This window comes from Monodelphis domestica, chromosome 4, assembly GCF_027887165.1.
Source record: "Monodelphis domestica isolate mMonDom1 chromosome 4, mMonDom1.pri, whole genome shotgun sequence".
Taxonomy (NCBI): domain Eukaryota; kingdom Metazoa; phylum Chordata; class Mammalia; order Didelphimorphia; family Didelphidae; genus Monodelphis; species Monodelphis domestica.
The window spans coordinates 384,428,387-384,448,821 of record NC_077230.1 but is presented as its reverse complement, the minus strand read 5'-3'; the positions used below and the strand labels follow the sequence as shown (position 1 = coordinate 384,448,821).

At 40.6% G+C, this 20,435-nt stretch overlaps 1 protein-coding gene across 9 annotated transcripts in view; it reads right to left on the bottom strand.

Annotated features, from left to right (window-relative positions):
• Positions 1 to 20,435, bottom strand: part of LUZP1 (leucine zipper protein 1) — a 107,555-nt gene that overhangs the window by 39,512 nt on the left and 47,608 nt on the right. Inside the window, exon 3 of one of the 9 annotated variants that reach the window (XM_056795602.1) lies at positions 18,987 to 19,061. The exons of 6 other annotated variants lie outside the window; for them this stretch is intronic. The gene's annotated coding sequence lies outside the window, so the exon portion shown is untranslated. Of the gene's footprint in view, positions 1 to 2,733; positions 2,995 to 5,971; positions 6,098 to 18,986; positions 19,062 to 20,435 lie in introns of all 9 variants that reach the window. 2 more of the 9 variants (XM_056795603.1, XM_056795600.1) reach the window with 2 other exon arrangements.

Below are 20,435 nucleotides of genomic sequence, written 5' to 3'. Positions count from 1 at the left end.
GATGGTGGTGTTTCCAATAGAAATGGAGAAGTTTGGAGGAAGGTAGGACTTTGGAGTGAATAGATGATGAATTCGGTCTTTAATTTTAAGATGTCTCTAAGACACCCAGTTTGGAATGTCCAGTCGACAAATGATAATATAGGTCTGAAACTCAAGGGGAAAATGAGAGAGAGAGAGAGAGAGAGAGAGAGAGAGAGAGAGAGAGAGAGAGAGAGAGAGAGAGAGAGAGAGAGAGAGAGAGAGAGAGAGAGAGAGAGAGAGAGAGAGAGAGATGATTATAGAGAGATGATAATGGATAGATAGATAGATAGATAGATAGATAGATAGATAGATAGATAGATAGTGATAGGTAAATAGATAGGAAACCACTGGATCCCTAGGAAGGACCTCCATTAAATTGAAGGCATGATATGAAGGATAAGATAGCAAAAGAGACTTTGAAGATAGAACACTCCAACTTAATTCTGCCCTGGTTGGAAAATATGGAGCCCTGAATTTAGTACTGGGTAATACATGTTAGGGAAGCTGAATCATGTCCAGAGAAGAGCTACTAGGATGATGATGGAGCTGGAAACCACATAATACAAGGAATAAATAAAGGAATTGATCTATGTAACCCAGAGAAGAGAATGAACACTTACAGGAGACATGATAGTTGCCTTTCAGGATATGAAGGACAATAAAGCAGGAGAGCACATAACTTAACCATTTGCCTCAGTTTCCCCACTTATAAAATGAGTTAGAGAAGGAGAGGGCAAACCAGTCCTGTATCTGCCAAGAAAAACCCCAAATGGAGTCACAAAGAGTTGGAATAACAAGAGTTGTTTGAGAGCAAAACTAGGCCCAATGGATAGAAGTCACAAAGAGGTAGATAATATCAAATAATACTCTTACATTTTTTCTTTCCAAAATACTTGTACAGACCAGTAAAATGCCATTCAGGGAAGAGTCTAGGAGATTAGGCATTACTTGTCAGAATAATAGAAGAACAAAATTTCAGAGTTGTAAAGAACTTCAGGTAAATATTGAACATATACCTAAAAAGAATTACCTACTAAAGTATTTCCCTGAAGAGGGCATCTAGTGTCTGTGTGAAGACCTCCCAAGAAGAACAACACATCAGGGGTAGTAAGGTAGTTGAGCTCCAGACCTGGAAGCAGGAGATCCTGGGTTCAAACCTGTCCTCAGATACTTCCTAGCTATGTGACCCTGGGCAAGTCACTTAACCCCCATTGCCTAGCCCTTATTGCTCTTCTACCTTGGAACCAATACACAGTATTGATTCTAAGACAAAAGAACATAGCATTTCCAGGGCAGACCATTCCACTCCCAGAAAATTTAATTGCCAGGAAGCTTTTCTTACATCAAACCCATATTTTGCTTACTGACAACTTCCACTCATTACTCCTGGTTCCTCCCCTCCTAGGGCCCAGAAAAAAAGTCACTTCTTTTTCCTATGACAGTCCCCCCAAAATCTTCTCTTATTTGGGCTAAGGATTCCTGTATCCTTAAGCCAATCCTCATAGGAGATGGCCTCAAGGTTCTTTACCATCCTGGCTGCCCTTTCTTGGAAGCTCTCCAGTTTATCAAAGTCTTCCCTAAACTGTGGCGCCAGAACTGAACACAATACTCTACATGTGGCCTGACTAGGGCAGAGGACTATGGACCTATCACCTAAAGCCTGTATTGGCTTTTTTTTGACTGCCACATGAAACTGCTGACTCACTAAACTGCACTCCCAATTATCTTGCTTTTCCCAATAATTGGTGTCTTCCCCCTCTTGTACTTGGGAGGTTGATTTTTGAACCCTAGTTCATTCTATTCCTATCAACTTTTAACTTATTAGAGTCAACTCAATATTCACACCTGTCAAGAACTATTTTTTCTGTCATGACTATCACAAAGTGTTGTCAAAGCCAATGTTCCTGGTTTTATGTCCTCTACAAATACATCAATTCAATAAGCATTTACTATATGTTTACTATATGCCAAGAGTTTTGCTAAGTCCCTGAGATAACCCTTGCCCTTAAGGAGCTTATATTATTGTACTAAGGGGATGCCATATAGTTGTAGATAATAGAATATATTTACAATACAATAAATAAATATGATATAAGCAAAATAAGTACAAAGTAATTTAGGGGAGGGGGATTCACAACTGGGCAAATCAAGAAAAGCCTCTTGTAAGAAGTAGCATTTAGGGGGGCAGCTGGGTAGCTCAGTGGATTGAGAGTCAGGCCTAGAGATGGGAGGTCCTAGGTTCAAATCTGGCCTCAGACACTTCCCAGATGTGTGACCCTGGGCAAGTCACTTAACTCCCATTGCCTAGCCCTTACCACTCTTCTGCCTTGGAGCCAATACACAGTATTGACTCCAAGACGGAAGGTAAGGGTTTAAAAAAAAAAGTAGCATTTAGGGGGCAGTTAGGTGGTTCAGTAGATAGAGCACTAGACCTAGAATGAGGAGGATCTAGGTGCAAATCTGGTCTCAGACACTTTCTAGACATGTGACCCTGAGCAAGTAATATCTCTGGTATGGCTTGTCGTGCCCTTCTAGGGCAGCTCTCCAGCCACTGACCCTCACCTGACACCCAGCTCTCACTTGTGGCTCCTAGTAGCTGCTAGCATGTGGCAGCGGCCACACCCCGGGCAACGGCTTCAACAGGCCGGCTAAACCTTGTGAGGGTAGCCATTGGGTCGTAGTCAACCCCTGGTGAACCAGGGCTTTGCTCACCCAGCATGTGAAGACTGCTTCGGTGGAACAGGTGGAAGAAACCAACAAGAAGGTTCAATGGCTGAGATGGCGACGCAGCAAAGCACTGTGGAGTGCTTAGGGCTTGATGGAGCACAAAGGACAACACGGCCATCCAATGCAGCTGAGGAAGTCTCCAGGTGTAACGACTTTTTGTGCCATTGGACCCAGGCTTCCAACGCCGAGAGAGTGGGACTGTCTCTGTGCATCGACTTTTCCACTTAAATCTTCATGCACAAGTGTCTTTGTGCACAAAAATACACAAAGACAACCGTCATCCTTGGTTCGAAAGACAACCAAAACAAACCTAGCCCTTACCACTCTTATGTCTTAGAACTAATATTGAGTATTGATTCTAAAAGAGAAGGTAAGAGATTTAAAAAATTTTTTTAAATGAAGTGGCATTTGAAATTATTTTTGAAGGTAACTAGGGGTCCCAAAAAGCAGAGGTGAGAAAGATGAGCATTCCTAGCATGGCGGGGAAACCTAAATGGGATATGATAAACAGGGAACAGCAAATGGACCAGTTTGGCTGAACATGGAATGTATGTGTGTGTGTATGTGGCTGGGGGGTAATCTATAATCTTCATGGAAAGATAGGCTAGAACAAGATTATGAAGGGTTTTTAATGCCAAATAAAGTAGTTTATATATGATCTTTAAGGCACAAAGCCAACAAATAGGATCTCAAAAACTAGGGAGCCACTGAAGCTTCTTAAGTAGGAAAGGGGCATAGTCAAATTTGTACTTTAGGAATATCAATTTAGCAACTATATGAAGGATTGAATGGAGAAGGAAGAGGCCAGAGGATGGGAGACCAGTTAGAAGACTACTGCAAAATTGTCTAGGTGAGACATGATAAAGGTCTGAACTAGGGCGATGGCCACATAAATGGAGAGAGAGACAAATGGGAGAGGTGTTGTAGAGATAAACTCAAGAAGACCTAAGGATAGGGGCAGCACAATGGACAGAGCACCAGGCCTGGAATCAGGAGGACCTGGGTTCAAATGTGGCCTCAGACACTTCTTAGTGTCTGTATTTGTTCCAAGTTCTAAGTGATCATGCTTAGCTCTTTCTTAGCTCTTGCCCTTGTGTCTTTGAGTTGCTACTAAGTAAGTTGCTACAAAATGTAAGGGTTTTTAAAAACAGAAGACAAAGACAATTGACTGGTTATAAGAAGAGAACATTCAGAGTGAAGGATGAATCCAGTTGTGTGCCTGGCCGATTGGAAGAATAGTGGTACCCTTGAATTAAACAGGGAAGTTGGAAGAAAAGGGAAATTGGAGGAAAGGATAATGATTTCCATTTGAGTAGAGAGAAAGAGAATGAGAAATGAGGTTCGGATGAATAAATATGGGAGTCAATTGCATACAGATGATACCTCAACAAGGTAGAAAATTAACAAAAGCCAGTGGCAGGACCTGATAAGCAAACTATGTATGTTATTATCAAAGTTACTGATTTTAAAAAATGAAAATAGCCCAAGTCCTCAAGATACTCTTCTGGAGGACCGCCTTTCTGGGCTGCCTTTGAAGCGTCAATGATTACTCTTGGGAGTCTAGCCATTTAACCAATTCCAAATCTACCTGTTATACTATCATCCATACCACATCTCTCCATCTTTTCCATAAGAAAAGCAAGAGTAGCTTTATCAAATTCCTTCCCAAAATACAAGTTAAAAATATCTATGGCATTCTTCTAGCCTATTAATCTACTAACCTCATAAAAATGTGGAAATCAGTTTAGTCTAATATGACCTACCTATGAGAGATTGAGAAATTAACTTTCCCCCCAAAAAAATTGATTGGAAATGTAAGAATCATATAATAAGAATAACTAATGTTTCTATAGAGCTTTAAGTATAGTTACAAAAAAATCTCCTAACAATACTCTAAGATAATATAAACACTGTTACCTCTATCTTATAGACAAGAGAAATTGAGGCATATAAATTAAGCTACTTGCCCATCATCGCATAGATAATGTGGAATTTAAGTATGGAAATCAAAATCGAATCAAGATATTTTCACTTTCCAGTCCACCAGACTTATCTGTCATATGCTAGGGATAGCCCTAAAATATGACAAAACGATCAAAACATACTTCTAACACTAATCAGTTATAAGAAAGCTATATGAAAGTAATTAAGGTACCTATATGTCTCAGCTAACCAAAAACCATATTCCTATTCAAGAAGAGATTATAGGGGGCATCTGGGTGGCTCAGTGGATTGAGAACCAGTTTAAGAGACAGGAGGTCCTGGGTCCAAATCTAGCTTCAGACACTTCTTACCTGGGTGACCCTGGGCAAGTCACTTGACCCCCATTGTCTAGTCCTTACTGCTCATTTGCCTTGGAACAAATATAGAATATTAACTCTTTTAAGAAGGTGAGGATTTTTTTTTTAAAGAAGAGATTATAGTCACTGTAGAAATCAATTTATTCTTCAGATCAAAACTCTAATTTCTCTAGGCTTGAGTCTAGAAAGTTTTAGGTCTTTCTCAGGAAAAACTGATTAAGTAGCTATAAAAAGCTCATTTTTATATCCTTCTGATAACAAGCATTTCACTGAACTTGTTCTATTCCTCACCCTACCTGCTAGCCCTTGATAAATGCAATTAGTAACTTTTGAAGCTTTTGCCTATTTGCTGAATGCCTGGAACAGCATCATATGTGAAAACAATGAGATTTCTCTAGCCTCTTCACTCTCAGCACACTTATATTTGAGAAGACTGGGAGCTTGTGTAAGGATTCTGGGTGCCTGAGCACTTGATTAACAAGGAAAGCTCAGAGTGGGCTTTAGCAGTGGTGATGGGCCATAATAAACTATCTACAATCTTCATTTGCATATGTCTCACTAGTTTAGAATTATGGAATATTTTTTAGACATACAAGATATAATTTTATCACAAGATATAATTTTTAGAGCTGGAAGGAACTTCTATTCCAACCCTCCCATCTTAGAGCTAAGGAAACTGGGGCCTAAACAGGGGAAAGTGCTTTGTGGGAAGACTGGCAAGAGCTGGGACTTGAGTCTGTAGCCAAAGAAATAAAAATTTCCTCTGGGCAAAGTTAACTGACCATTCAACGATTATACCAGTAAGCCATTGGCTCAGTCCCAAGTAGTCTTAGAAGTTTCTGGTCATGTCCTTATTCATTTCCTCATCACTAAAACCAATTCTGGCTTGTAAGCCAGAGGACCTTGGTTCAAATTCCACCCACCTCTGATGCTTCTGCTTCTGCAACCTTAAGTCACTTATCCTTGCCTAGCCTTCTAGCATCATCTGTAAAATCAGAGGGTTGTACTAGACAGTTTCAGAAGTCCTTTCCAGGTCTCGATCTATGGTTCTGTGAAAACATTTCAAAGACAAAATACAAATCACTCTCCACATATTTGTGTGTGTGTTGGGGAGGAAAGGATATTTACCATGCTTTATAAATGGGGTCTGTGTCAGAATTTTGTCCCAGAGGAACTTCAAATTATTTTGACTTTTAGAAAAGATGGAACTATTCAGACAAATCACCAAATTTTAATTTCACAGAAATTATCAAATATTCTAACTGGTAAGATCTTCAGAAATGATCTAATTTTCCTCATTTTACAGAAGGAAAATGAGATGCTAAAACAGGAAGTGACTTACCCCAAGGTTACACAATGAGGTGGTATAAGGGGTGGTAGGGATGGTGGCAGAAAATATTCTCTCCTCCATAATCCCTGAGGCAAGATGGAATAGCAAAAGGAATATAATGGTTTGTCTACTCTTAAGCTTTGGTTCCAAAGAACCAGGCTGGAGAAGTCAGACTGAATGACAGGATGGGTGGGGCTGGTTCCCTCAAAGGGTTTGGAGTTAAGGGAAATCTTCTAGTGGCAAATGCCTTAGGAAATTAACAGCAGCTCTTTGGGGCCAGGGATAAGGCTGGTTCTATTTTCTCTCCCAGAAGCTACCCTATGCCTTGTAGGAGCTCTGCAGTGCTTTGTAATTCTAAGGTAGAAAAAGGCAGAAAAATTGATCTGCCCAGCTAAGTAGGTGTAAACAGTATCTGGGGCATGTAATAGAAAAATTGAGAATGGGGATATGTCCCAGGGTCATAGGACTATCTAAACAGAGAAGTAGAACATGAGAATCAAGTCTAAACAGGAAGTACAATATTGGGAAGGAACCCCAACAAGGAGGCAGGAGAACTGGGTTTTGCCCCCCAACTATATTCACTGCATTCCATTTCTTCCTCTCTCAAGTATGGAGATTAGACTGGCTGATATCTACAGGTTCCTTCCAGTTTTAAAATCTATTAAATCTGAGAATGTTACCAAATCTGGAGCTGTAACTTCTCTGGGCCTCAATTTTCCAATCTTTTCAATGGGGGCTCATTATATTTGTACTACCTACTTTACAAAGAAGTTATGAGGAAAGCACTTGGTGCTATATAGCACATCTATATAGATGCAGAAATAAAAGGAGATATAGAAATGAGCTAGTATTAGACCCACTGGACTATATTATCATTGAAATAAGCCAGAGAGACAGGGAGAACCTTCAAATGGACAACTAGACATAACTAAAACAGGAACATTCATTAAAACCTCCATTTTTTCCCCCTCAATCTAAGATAAGGACACATGTTCACTTCAAGTCTCCCTTTGAACTATAGGTGACAAGATTTGCTATTACAATTCTGAAGGCATCTTCCCATCTATCCATTTAATTTTGTGACCATAAGAACCCTTAGAGGTAAACAGAACAGTTGTCCCTATTATGCAGAAGCCAAAACAGATACAATGAAATTCTTAGCTCCAACATGCTGTGTTCTCACCCCCACTCCCCCATGCTTTGAATAAGTCCTTTGACTGAGGCAGCACAGCACATAGTAGGTACTTCATAAATGCTTGTTGATGTTTGAATCTGAGTTAAAATCTCCACTCTGCTGCTGAAAAATCTAGTGACTTTGGGCAGATCAATCTCTTCTTTGGGTCTCAATTTTCTCATTCATAAAATGAGTTAGAGAAAGTCTCTTAGGTCCCCTCTGGTATTAAATCCTAAATCAAAACAATCATGAATAAAAAAGCTATACTAGGTTAAAGGTGGGGTTAGGGATTGAAGCTCTCACTGAAAGGGTACTTAGAACAAATACCAAGAACGATAATAAAACGAAACAATAAACATTTATTAATAGCCTAATTTATTAATAGTACAGGCACTGTACTAAGTAAGCACTGGGGATACTCATAAAACAGTGCCTGCCTTTAAGGGATCTACAGTCCAGTTGGTGAAGATAATGTACATTTGCATGATAATGCAGGTATAAATCCAGACTGAATTGCTTGTCAGTTCTGGATGAGGGGAGAGAAGGAGGGAGACAATATGGATCATATAACTTCAGAAAACTTATGTGCAAATTTGTTACTAAAGTGATGATAATGCACAAAAGAAAACTTAAATGGGGCATCAAGAAGAGCTTCCAGAGCACAGAGGGCAGGATGATAGTGGGGCTGAAATCAAGTAAAGGTGCTAGGGGAAAAAAGAAGAGCTGGCTGAGCTCCCGTGCCCTCCTTAAAGGGTGGCTTTGAAAGGAGCCCAATGAAGTCTCTTGTCTTCTTGTGATGACCTAAAGTCTTATGGCTTCCTCCTTTGGCTACCTCTTTATCAATTTCTTATAAAAAATCTTGATGGGTATTAACTTTTACTGTCTTGAGTATGAGAAATCTACTTTGCTATAGGTGCAGGTATTTATAACTTGACCCAGGCTGGCCAATATGGGGATACCCAATAATTACAAGATCCAACTTAGGAGCTGAATTGTCCTTGTAGATCCCCTGGACTGCAATTGCCTTTATACAACAATCTAAGACTAGTTAACTAATCTATTGTAGTTCACAGTGAGTTCAATTCAATTGGGGATGGAGAGGGGACTTGCTTTAGTTCTTCTAGGTATATTCCTAGTCCATAACATAGTGCCCTATAACACAGTAGGTGCTTTTTAAATGCTTGCTAAAGCAGGATGCTTTCAGAAAAACCTGGAGAGATTTACATGAACTGATACAAAGTGAAGAGAACAGAACCAGTAGAACACTTGTACACAGTAACAGCAACCCTGAAAAACTTAGCTATTGTTAACACAACAATCAGAAACAATTTCAAAGGACTTAATAATGAAAAATGCTATCAACCTCCAGAGAAAGAAATGATGGTATCTGAATACAAACTGTAACATGCTTTTTAAAAAACTATTAAATTCTTGGGATTTGGGGCCTGTTTTCTTTTGCAACATGGCTATTATTGAAATGTTTTGCATGATTGCACTGTAATTGTTGTTATTCAGTCATGTCCAACTCTTCTTGAAGCCATTTGGGGTTTTCTTGGCAAGGATACTGGAGTGGTTTGCTGTTTAGTTTATTTTAATGATGGATGAGGATGAGGATGAGATGAGGAACTGAGACAAACAAGGTTAAAAGATATATAGAGGGTCTGAGGTCACATTTGAACTCAGGTCTTCTTACATTGTATCCATTGGGCTACCTAGGTGCTTTTTGCATGTATAGTTTATACTGAATTGCTAAGCTTCTTAAGGAGAGCAGAAGGAAGGGGCCAAGGGAGAGAATTTGAAATTTCTGAATTTAAAAAAGATGTTTAAAATGTTTGTTTACATGTAATTGAGAAAAAATAAAATTAAATGTAAGAAGCAAAATAAAATGAAAAGCTTGCTAGATTGGATTGATAAAATTTTCCAATCCATGTCAGTCCATTACTAATTCTTTTTAATTAACTCTTATCTTCCATCTTAGAATCAATACTATGTATAAGAAACTATGCTAGGTACTACAGATACAAAAACAAAAAAAAAGACAATTCTTGCCTTTAATGAAGTTATACTCTATCAGAAGAAACAACATGTACATTTAACTATATATAAAATGTATACAAAGTATATTTTAAGGTAATTTGGGGAAGGGAAGGCACTGGGAGCTGAATTTGAGCTAGGCTAAGAAAGGTAGCTAGTTGGTACAGTAGATAAAAGAGTATCATGCCTGGAGTGAATTCAAATCTGACCTGGGAAACATCCTAGATGTGTGACTCTGGGCAAGCCACCTAATCCCATTTGCCTCAGTTTCCTCATCTGTAAAATGAGCTGGAGAAGGAAATGGCAAGCCACTTCAATATTTTTGCTAAGAAAACCCCAAAGTCAAACATGACTGAAATGATAAAACAGCAATGGAAGGAAGCTGGGGACTCTACAAGAGATGGAGGTGAAGAAGAAAATCATTCTAGACATGAGACCCAAGTAAAGGCCCACTCAGTGTGAGGAACAGTTTGGATGAACCATATGTGAAGAACAGTACTAAGTCACAAGAACAGAAAAGTAGGATTAGAATCAGAGTGTAAGAGGCTTTCTGTGCCAAATGGATAAAATTACACTTGAATTTAAAGTGAAAAGGTGGGGGCTGGGGGCCACTGGAGCATTTAATAGAGCACAGATTGAGCAGAGAAGGTGATGGCCTGAACCATAGAGCTATCATCCTTGTATATGGGCACAAAAAATGCAGGACCTCCTCACAGAGAACATGATATGACAAAAGTACAATAGCCTGGGATGCGGGGGACTTGGGTGCTCATACTCATGCTGCCATAAACTCACTCTGTGACCTTCAGCAGCTACCTGCTCTCTCTGAGCTTACTCAACACAAGGAGGTTGTTTGGAGGCTGCCTGGCTCAAATCTGGCTGCAGACACTGCCTCACTATGTGACCCTGGGCAAATCATTTAAACCCATTTCCTATCTCTTGTCGTTCTGTCTTAGAATTGTTAATAAGACAGAAAGTAAGGGTCTTTAAAAAAGAAGTTTGTCTGGACTCAGTGATCCTTGAGGTTCCTCGCTGCACTTATGTTAGAAGTCCTTTCTAAAGCTAACCTGCAGTGTTCTAAGGTCACATCCAGCCCTGCCATGCTATCTACCCTAAGGTCCAGCTCTGGCTCCTTCCTCCCACTTTCTGATATGGTAAAGCCCTCAGACCTGTTATAGTTCTTCCCCCTCACAAACCCAAAGGTTCTGTCATCTGTGCAATCTCACCATCTCAGTCCACTCCAATGGGCATGAAACCATCCTGCTACAGCTCACAAAAAACTCTGCTGGGAGGTACTAGGTTCAAATGTGGCCTCAGCCACTTCCCAGCTGTGTGACCCTGGGCAATGACCCCCATTGCCTAGCCCTTACCACTCTTCTGCCTTAGAACCAATACACAGTATTGATTCCAAGACAGAAGGTAAGGGTTAAAAAAAAAAACTCTACTGGGTATGGGACACTTAATTATACGTAACTTAACAAGGACATCAGTACAAGCTCCCACCAAATGGAAGCAGAATGAAGCTATTAGGAGAAGGTCTGTAGTACTCTATTAGAGCAATCAACTTAAGGCTCTCTGTCTTCTTCCTCATGGGAAACCCTTCCAGCTCAACTTTAATTATAGCTTATGTTCAAGAACAGTATAGTTTCCTGCCTACAGAAGGATTTTGTCATTTCCTCCTTCCATGGCACACAGACTTGATTTTTAAATTTCTTAATCCCCTTAAAATTCTCTCTTATGAAGTATAAAGCCCCTGTTGTGCTGTGACCTGTTTTCTAATTTCCAACTCTGCTCAGCTGGAGAATCCCATAAGAAATAGTACTAGCTTCTCCTTATCAATGAAGAACTCCCCTATCAGGAAACAGGTCCTAATCTGTCTTTCTTGGTCAGATGCCTTGAGTCTCTGGTTAATCAGTCTTCCTCTGCTATCTACCCTCCCTGGGTTAAGGAAAGTCTTATAATGGGTCTCTAAAACAGAGCCCAGAACTAGAATTAAAGTCTAGAAAGGTGACTAGTGTTGAACAGGGAGCAAGTTTAAATTCTATGGTTTCACACCAAAGAAAAGCAACTGCTTGATTACATGGGTCAAGGGGGATGACTGGGGACGTAGACTCTAAATGATCAACAACATGGAAACAGATTCTGATCAAGGACACTTGTAATAACCAGTGGAATTGGCTATGGGAAGTGTGGGGAGAGGGGAGGGAGGGAAAGAATAGGATTCTTGTAACCAAGGAATAATGTTCTAAATTGGATAAATAAAATTTTCTATAAAAATAAATAAATGAATGAATGAATTCTATGGTTTCAGGTCTATATTGTACCACTAAAAGTGTGTAACCTTCCTCTTCTCTGGACCTCAGTTCTTTCATTTGTAAAATAAGAGAGTTAGACTAGATCACCTTTAAGATTCCTTCCAGTTCTAGATCTAGGATACTATAACAGATAAGTAAGAACCCAAATAGGTACAGGACCATCTGGAAAGAAGAGGGTGGAAGGGCCAAGGATCCTCATTTTGGCTCTTAGATAAGTGTTGTAGGATTGGGGCTGGGTAGAAGAAAGAATGCCTAAAGACAATAGGGTTTGCAAATGCTACCTGCCCACCTCTCACACTAACTAGAGTGAAATCCTAAAGCAGAATACTTAATGTCTCTGAAGCTCATCTATAAAATGGGTATAATAACACTTGCACCACCTCCCACATAAGATGCAATAATAGGAGGACTCTATTGTTCTGAGTCATCACTGTCATTATCCTTTACTAAATTGTCTTTCTGGGATCCCTTCTGGAAATTCTTCCAAATTCTTTAGCATAGAATAATGAAAACAGCCTTGAGTCTGGAGTTTTCACTGACCATTAGCTTATAAGTTCCTTGATAACAAAGTCTAGGCCAGATCTATCTCTGTATCCTCAACACGGAAAAACAAGGCTTTGCTCATGCCCTTCAACCTCTGGAATGATCTTCACTCATCCTCAAAGCCTAACTCAAATCCCATTCCTTTACAATTCAACTCCCTCCTTCTAATGAACCACCTAGAGTACTTAGCATACATCCCCTCATACTGTTTGTTGTCTCTTCAGTCATGGCTTCAATCAAACAAATATTTATGCTGAAGATGTTGCTTTTAAAATACTATGAGGAGGGGGTGGCTAAGTGGCTCAGTGGATAGAATGCTAAGCCTGGAAACAGTAGGTTCTGGGTTCAAATCTATCCTCAGATACTTCTATCTGTGTAACCCTGAGCAAGTCATTTAATCTCAGTTGATTAGCCCTTACCACTCTTCTGCCTTGGAACTGATTCTAAGACCAAAGGTAAGGATTAAAAACAAAATACCATGAGGGCTACAAAGAGAAATAAGACACAGCCTCTACCTTCAAGTAGTGAAATAGCCTAATAAGAGGAAAGACAGGGACATGAAATCATAAACCACAAAGTGATGAAGGGCAAAGACACTCCACTTCTGCCTGTCAAAACTTTCCTTCTTTTTAGGCCGCCTCCTCCTCCATTAAAAGTCTACCTTGATTTCCTTCTCTCTAGCCAAATCCTAAAGAAAGTGACCTTAACTTCAAATTTATCCTAACACTTTCTCACCATTTTTGTGCCCTTGGGCAAATCATATAATCTCCCTATACTTCCCAAAGTTTCCTCATCTGTCAACAAAAGAGAGACTAGTCTAGATGATTTCCTTCTAGTTCTAGACCATTAGCCTTTATCTTTGCACTAATCACATTCTGGACCAGTTATCTGTAATACGTGTTTTATCCCATATTAAAATATAAGCCATTTGAAGGCACAGACTGTTTTCAGTTCTTATTTTTATCTATAGCACCTATGTAGGAACTAGACTTTGTATACAGTAAATGCTTAATGTATGCTGACCTGAAAAGTGATATTCAAATAAATGATATCAAAGTTCAGAAGGGAAAAAACACTTTCAGCTTTGAGAAGTTGCTGGTAAAAACAGGAAAGGTGGTTTATGATCAGGGTTCATTGAAGAGGTAGTTGTAGAGCCGTCCTTAAAAAGACGGCAGAATTTTATCAGGCAAAAATGGGATGGGGAAAGGCACCTAAAGGTATGATGGAATGATCAAAATAAAATCCCTATCCCTTCAAATGAAATCTCTTCCAGAGAAAAATTGCATACCCACATACCAAAAAGGAGTTCCCTCTACTGACAAAATCACAGGCCCAATCCCTATCCCCTATCTGCGTTCCAGGCTTTGAGCTAGCTGCTGAAAATACAAACGAAGAACTTGCAGATTTATTGGGGGAAATCAATGAACTCAGGCTGGCAAAAAGTAACCAGAAAGGAAGGATCTCTTGGATATAGGTGAAGAACAGGAACTTGCACCCCACACACACATACACAAACCTCACACCCCTATTCCCCCTGTCAGCTCCTACTACATCACAGCTGCTTGGTCATGGTTGGCCTCTTTCAGGTTTCCCAAGAAATCACGAAGAATGGGTCTTTCAGAGTCTTTCTTGGACACAAATCAGGGCCACCCTAGAGAGAAGGACCCCTGGGGCTGCAAATTGCCACACCCCCACAAACTGTACATCATCACTGTGTGGGAAGCAAACTTACAAAAATATTTAAGAGGCAGACCTGCCCCAGCAGGAAGCTATAAACACAAATGACCACACAGCCTCTCTACACATCGGGAAGGAGTAATGTACAGGACATATTCGTTGGCACTTGTTTGGAGATCTTCAGAGTTTTGTTTTGTTTTGTTTGGAAATATCTCCTGCCTCTTCCATTCCATTCTCAGTTTCACATCCTTCTAGTTCATTTATATTTCCCATCAGGCGCTAGAAGGGAGAACAGTGAGCAGTTTAGTATTGACAAGACTGAGGGCTTGGGAACAGTAAGAAATGTAGGAAGGCAAGACAAGACTTCCACAAGGACTGTGAGGGGCACATCACACAGGAATGTCTCTGACAAGCCTCCCACAACCAGGTGATGCAAGCCTCAGGATCACAGGATTTAAAACTGGAAGAGACCTTAGAGATCATCAATCAATCTGTCAACGAGCATCACTAACACTTAGGGAGTGCCAGGCACTGTGCTCATCACCCAGAAAGGATACAAAGTAGTTTACCTAACTCCATCTTAGTTACAGAGGAGGAAACTGAGGCCCACCTGAGCTAAATGACTTCAGAACCACACAAATAGAAAATTATAGCAACAGCACCTCAACCAGGTCTTTCAACTCTTTACTAAATCCAATGTTCTTTCTTTCTTTTTTTTTTAAACCCTTACCTTCCATCTTGGAATCAATACTGTGTATTGGTTTCAAGACAGAAAGTAAGGGTTAAGTAAATACAGCAAAGACCTTGATTCATCCCTGCAGCACCACTTGGCCCATAGAAGACCCTTCAGCATAGGTTTACTAGAACACACAGTGACCCACCATCCCACAGAAAGGACAGGCCACAGCAGCTGCTGGCCTGAAGGAGTTAACCCAGCTGGTACCAAAGGTTAGGAGGAAATGAACAAGCCACCTGACACTTTTCTGGCAGAATCTAAGCTGATTAGTTTGGGTTACAAGCACCACTGCAAGATTCCACTCCACTGATGAAACTGCTCCTTTTCTACAACCTAAAAATAGTCCATTTATCAAAACAGGCACATTCCACACATGTTTCTGCACTGTCAGCTCCCTGAGGTTCCATATTCCCAAATCCTTCATCTGGAGTTTCTTATTGGAGTCCTGTTTTCCCCCAGCCCAAGGCAGAGGACCAAAGAACATGCCCAGAGATCTCCAAAGTCTTTCCTGACACAGACATCTTAAGTTTCTTTCCAAGCACCAAACATGTACTGCAGTGTGCTGGGCCCAGACTTCATGCGGAGCCCCAACAGGAAGGAGGGCCAGGCTTCAGGGAGGCAAAAACGATGGGCATGACGAGGCATGATCAGGAAGTCAGGAAACTGCCTTGGGTTCATGCAGGAATGGAAGGGGCCCCACCCACCAGGCAGGCAGGAGATTCAGAAAACACAAGAGAAAATGGTTTCCAGTCTGTCTGAGCTGTGGCCCAACCATCTCGGGAAGAGGCCAGCCCAGGTCCCCGAGCCAAGGCAGTCCGGACCTCCCGTCCCTCCCAGCAATTCCACAAATACCTGCGGAGAGTCTACTGTGGGCCAGGAAGCGTGCTTGGATCCTGGCTCCGCAGGGATAGATCTGACACAGGTTCTGCTCTCAAGGAATTTATAATCTCATCATATGTTGGTTTTTTTTTTGGTTGTTGTTGTTTAAACCAATTATGACAGGAGGGAAAATAAAATCAAGATTAAGGGAGAATGAAACATGCAAAAGAAAGCCCTAGACTAAATGCTAAGAAGAAAACCTTAAGGGAGAGAAGGGAGAGAGGGCAGAGCTCATGTCAGTGGGGAAGGAAGAGAGGGAATGTGCTGCAGTACGATTCCAAGAAGCATCTATGGAAGAGGTGGGGCCAAGAAAAATTGTGAAGTAGGTTTTCATTTGGTGCCACTAATTGACCCTTTGAGGGTACTTTTGTTTCCTTCCCAGAACCATCCTGAGCCTTCATTACACAACAATGGAAATCACTCTACAAGTATTAAGTATTTACCATGTTCCAGCAGACACAAAGAACAATAACAACAAATGCTATATATATATAGTCAAATAAACTTCATCATGGCTCTCCTTGCTCTAAGAACTTGAGTTCAAATTCTGATTCACTAGCTGTATAACCCTGAATAAGTCACTTAACATCTATTTGCCTCAGTTTCCTCAACTGTAAAATAGGGAGGGGGTAATAATAGTACCTACCTCAAAAATGTGTTGTAAGGATCAAATGAAATAATAATTTGTATTTTTTATTTCGTTCAGTCATTTTTCAGTTGTGTCTAGAAATTCATGACCTCTTTTGGGGTTTTCTTAGCAAAAATATTGAAGTGGTTTGCCATTTCCTTCTCCAGATAATTTTACGGATAAGGAAACTGAGGCAAACAGGATTAAGTGACATGCCCAGGATCACACAGCTATTACGTTTCTGAGGTCAAATTTGAACTCATGTCTTTCTGATTTCAGACCCAGGTGCTTTGTACACCATATCATTTAACTGCCCTACTATTTTTATATTAGTGCTTAGCAAAGTGCCCCAGCACATAGTTGGCACTTATATAAATGCTCATACTCTTCTTCACTTCCCCATTCTGGAGCCAGAAGACCTAAGTTCAAATACCAGTTCTGACCTAAGTGATACTGGGCAAATCATATATAACCTCCCTAAGCCCCAGTTTCTTCATGTGTACAATGAAGAGGGGGAGAAGCTGACTAGAGAGAAGGCCTTTCTCTGTGTCCCTCAGTTTCCTCTCTGTCAATGAGGTAGGTTGGGTTAGATGTTTTCTAAAGTCCCTAGTACCAGATGTCCAATAGCAGAAATCGGGTTATTTGCTTTGCACAATAACCCAGAGTCCAGTCTTCTCATTGTGCAGATGGGGAAACTAGGGCTCAGGAAACTTGCATGATGCTCAAGCTTGCACAGTTAACTGTGTGGCAGAGCCAGGACCCAGATTTGTGTGACATATTCTGACTCCAAGACCAGTGATCTTCCTATTAAGTCTGTCTTAATTCTGTCCTATAAAAACTGGCACTCAGGGCAACTTAGATGGCCAGTAGATAGAGCACCAAGCCTAGACCAGAAGGTTCTGGGTTCAAATCTAGCCCCAGACACTTCATAACTATGTGACCCTGGGCAAGTCACCCAACCCTGTTTGCCCTTCTGTCTTAAGGTTGTTACTAAAGCAGAAACTAAAGGTTGCTTGTGTTGTTTTTTTTTTTAATGGCACTTAATGTATACTAATCCTTAAAGAATGTCCCCCCCAAAAAAGCCTCCTCAAATCACATCATTTACAGAAAGCAGAGTGGGATGTCCTTTCTTGCAAGTCCAGCCTGAACCAAAACACTCCCAGGCTTCCAGCAACACTCCCCTATACACATGCACTGGTGAGCCAGCTTGGCTTCCAACGGCAGAAAATTAATGATAAACTGTGGACTTCCTTATAGCCCCTCATTCTTGGCAACGTCTTTCAGAGATGGCTACAATATGGCCTCCACCCACACTAGACCCAGATGAAGCAGCTGTCAGGCCTGTAGCATGTATCTCGAGTGTGCAAAAAATGTGCTTACCACAGGCAAGAGAATATACCATCTTTTTTACCTCACACAATCTGTCCTCTCTCCTGATGCTCACCCCTCCTTCTCCAAAAACAAAAAAACTGGCATTATCTATCAAGGGAGCATTCATAGAAACATTCCTCCCAAAGAACTTTGCCTGAGACCACCCAACATGCACTTCAACTCTTTAACCTAAGTAATAAGGAGGCAAAATCCAGGTCCTGAGCCAGAAAAAACTCCATTGGAATCAATGCACTAGTAACTCTCCTTTTCTCCCCATCTTGATTCCCCATCCTCAATTCAACACTCCACTATTCTCTCTTTGAGGATCACCAATTTTGCCTGGCCGTCTCATCCTTAGATCGTTCCCTCCATTTGTCATCTTTGCTCCTGCATATGGGCTACTGAAAAAAATATAGAGGAAATCATGCAAACTGTTGTGACTGAGTCCACTACAAAGTTATGTTACACAACCTCAACTGGGTCCTCACTCCTGCTAGGCAATCCTACGATACCTCTCTTATCAACTCACTAACCCACTCAACCCAATGCTCTTCCAAACCTTTTTATCCCTCCTTAAAATCTTTCAGAGCTCCCACCCTCTCAGCTAAGAATCTTATCTCATATTTTACAGAAAAATTGAGGTTATTTGCTATAAGCTCCCTCCTCTTCTCATCTTCTATCACTCTATTGCCTTCTGCCACTATCTCCTCCTTCACCTCCATCTCACATGATGAAGTGGCCCTACTCCTTAACAAGGCTAAATCCTATTCCATCCTGTCCCCTCCAACAGATCAGCTCCTCTGTCATCTCCATTTATTTTCAATCTCTCCCTTTCTACTGGTACCTTCTCTACTCTCTACAAACATGCCCGTATCTCCCCCATTCTTCCCATCCCCATTAACTATGATCCTATATCTCTTTTGCCATTTTTGGCTAAACTCCTTGAAAAGACCATTTACAAAAGATGTCTACTTTTCTCTTCTCTCTCTCTCCTTAACCCTTTATAATCAATCAGGCTTCCAACATTCCAATTCCATTAAAATTGCTCTTTCCAGAGTTACTTGTGATCTCTTAGGAGCCAAATCCGATGGTCTTTTCTCAGTCCTCATTTGTCTTTGATCTCCTCAGCCTTGATATTGTTGACCACTCTCTCCTCTCTAGATTTTTGAGACATTCCTCTGCTCTTGGTTTTCCTCCTACCTATCTGACCTCTCCTCTGTCTCTTCTGCTGCATCTTCCTCCAGATCATACCTGCTAACTGTAGGTGTCCCTCAGGGTTCTGTCCTGGGCCCTCTTCTCTTCTTCACTTGGTGATCTCACAAGCTCCTGTGGATTTAATTACCAGCTCTCTTTGTAGATGATTCTCATATGAACTTATCATGTCCCACCCAACCTCTCTGCTGATCTCCAATTTCACATTTCCAACAGCCTTTCAAACAACTGAACTAGATGTCCAGTAGACATCTTAAAATTGACATGTCTAAAGCTGAACTCATCATTTTCCCTCCTCACTCTTTCCTCTCCTCTACCTTCCCTATTATGACAGAGGGCAACCCCATCCTCCCAGTCCATGAAGCTCCCAACCTAAGAGACATCCAGGATTTCTCACTCTCTCACTCTCCACATCCAGCTTATTGCCAAGACCTGCCCATTTCATCTTTGTCCATCTCTTGAATGCACCCCATTCTTTCCTCTAATATTGTCTCTCACCTTGATGCAGGCCCTCATCACCTCACACCTAGAATATTGTAATGACCTATTTGTTGGTGGGTCTACCTACCTCAGGCCTTTCCTTCTCTCCAATATATCTTGCATTCAGCATCCAAGTGATTTTCCTAAAGTGTAAATATGATCATAACACCCACAATCTCCAGTAGCTCCTTATTACCTTTAGAATAAAATACAAAATACTCTTATTTGGCATTCAAAGCCCTTCATAACCTAGACCCCTTTCCAACACAGACTCTTAAATCTAGGGACAATAACCTCCTGGCTTTCCTACAAATAAAAGTACTTTACCAGATGATCAGTGTACCAAGGAAATCAAAAGTCCAGTGTAAAATAAACAAATGAAACACACACTTATTTATATATAAACCACTATACTCTGGAGCTGAAAGAAATTTTAGAATGAGTAACATCAGTGCTAGAAGGGGCATAGTATGTGTCAAAGCTAAAAATGAATTTTAAAAATAAAATGACAATGTTGTAAGGACCCTTAAAACAGAATTTTAAGAAATAGAAATACTTCCTCATTTTTCAGATCAGGAAACTGAGATTCAGAAAGAGAGGTCCACATGCTACTGCAGGGCCTACACTCAAAAAGCAACTAAGAAAAGGGAGAAGAATAGGAAAGCATGCAAACTTGGAACTAGGAATTCTAATTATTTCACTGTCACCATCTTGATGTAAGGCACCAGACAAATAGGATGCCTTTTGGTGAATGAACATTTTCAAATTTTTTCTTTAAAAGTTGGGATAAGTAGGCATGGATATGTGGTGATCTGAATCTTTGGAGGAAATATCCACAATTGGTAAGATGTCAGATTTGCAGTATTTTATTCTCTAACAAAACTAATACTTTTTCCTGAGAAGCAATTCAGAAGAGTTTAAATATTGTCCACATTTTGATGGGGCACCTCAGTGAAAGGAAGATAATCTTAGGACTAAATGAAATTGTCAATTCCCAGGAGTGGAACA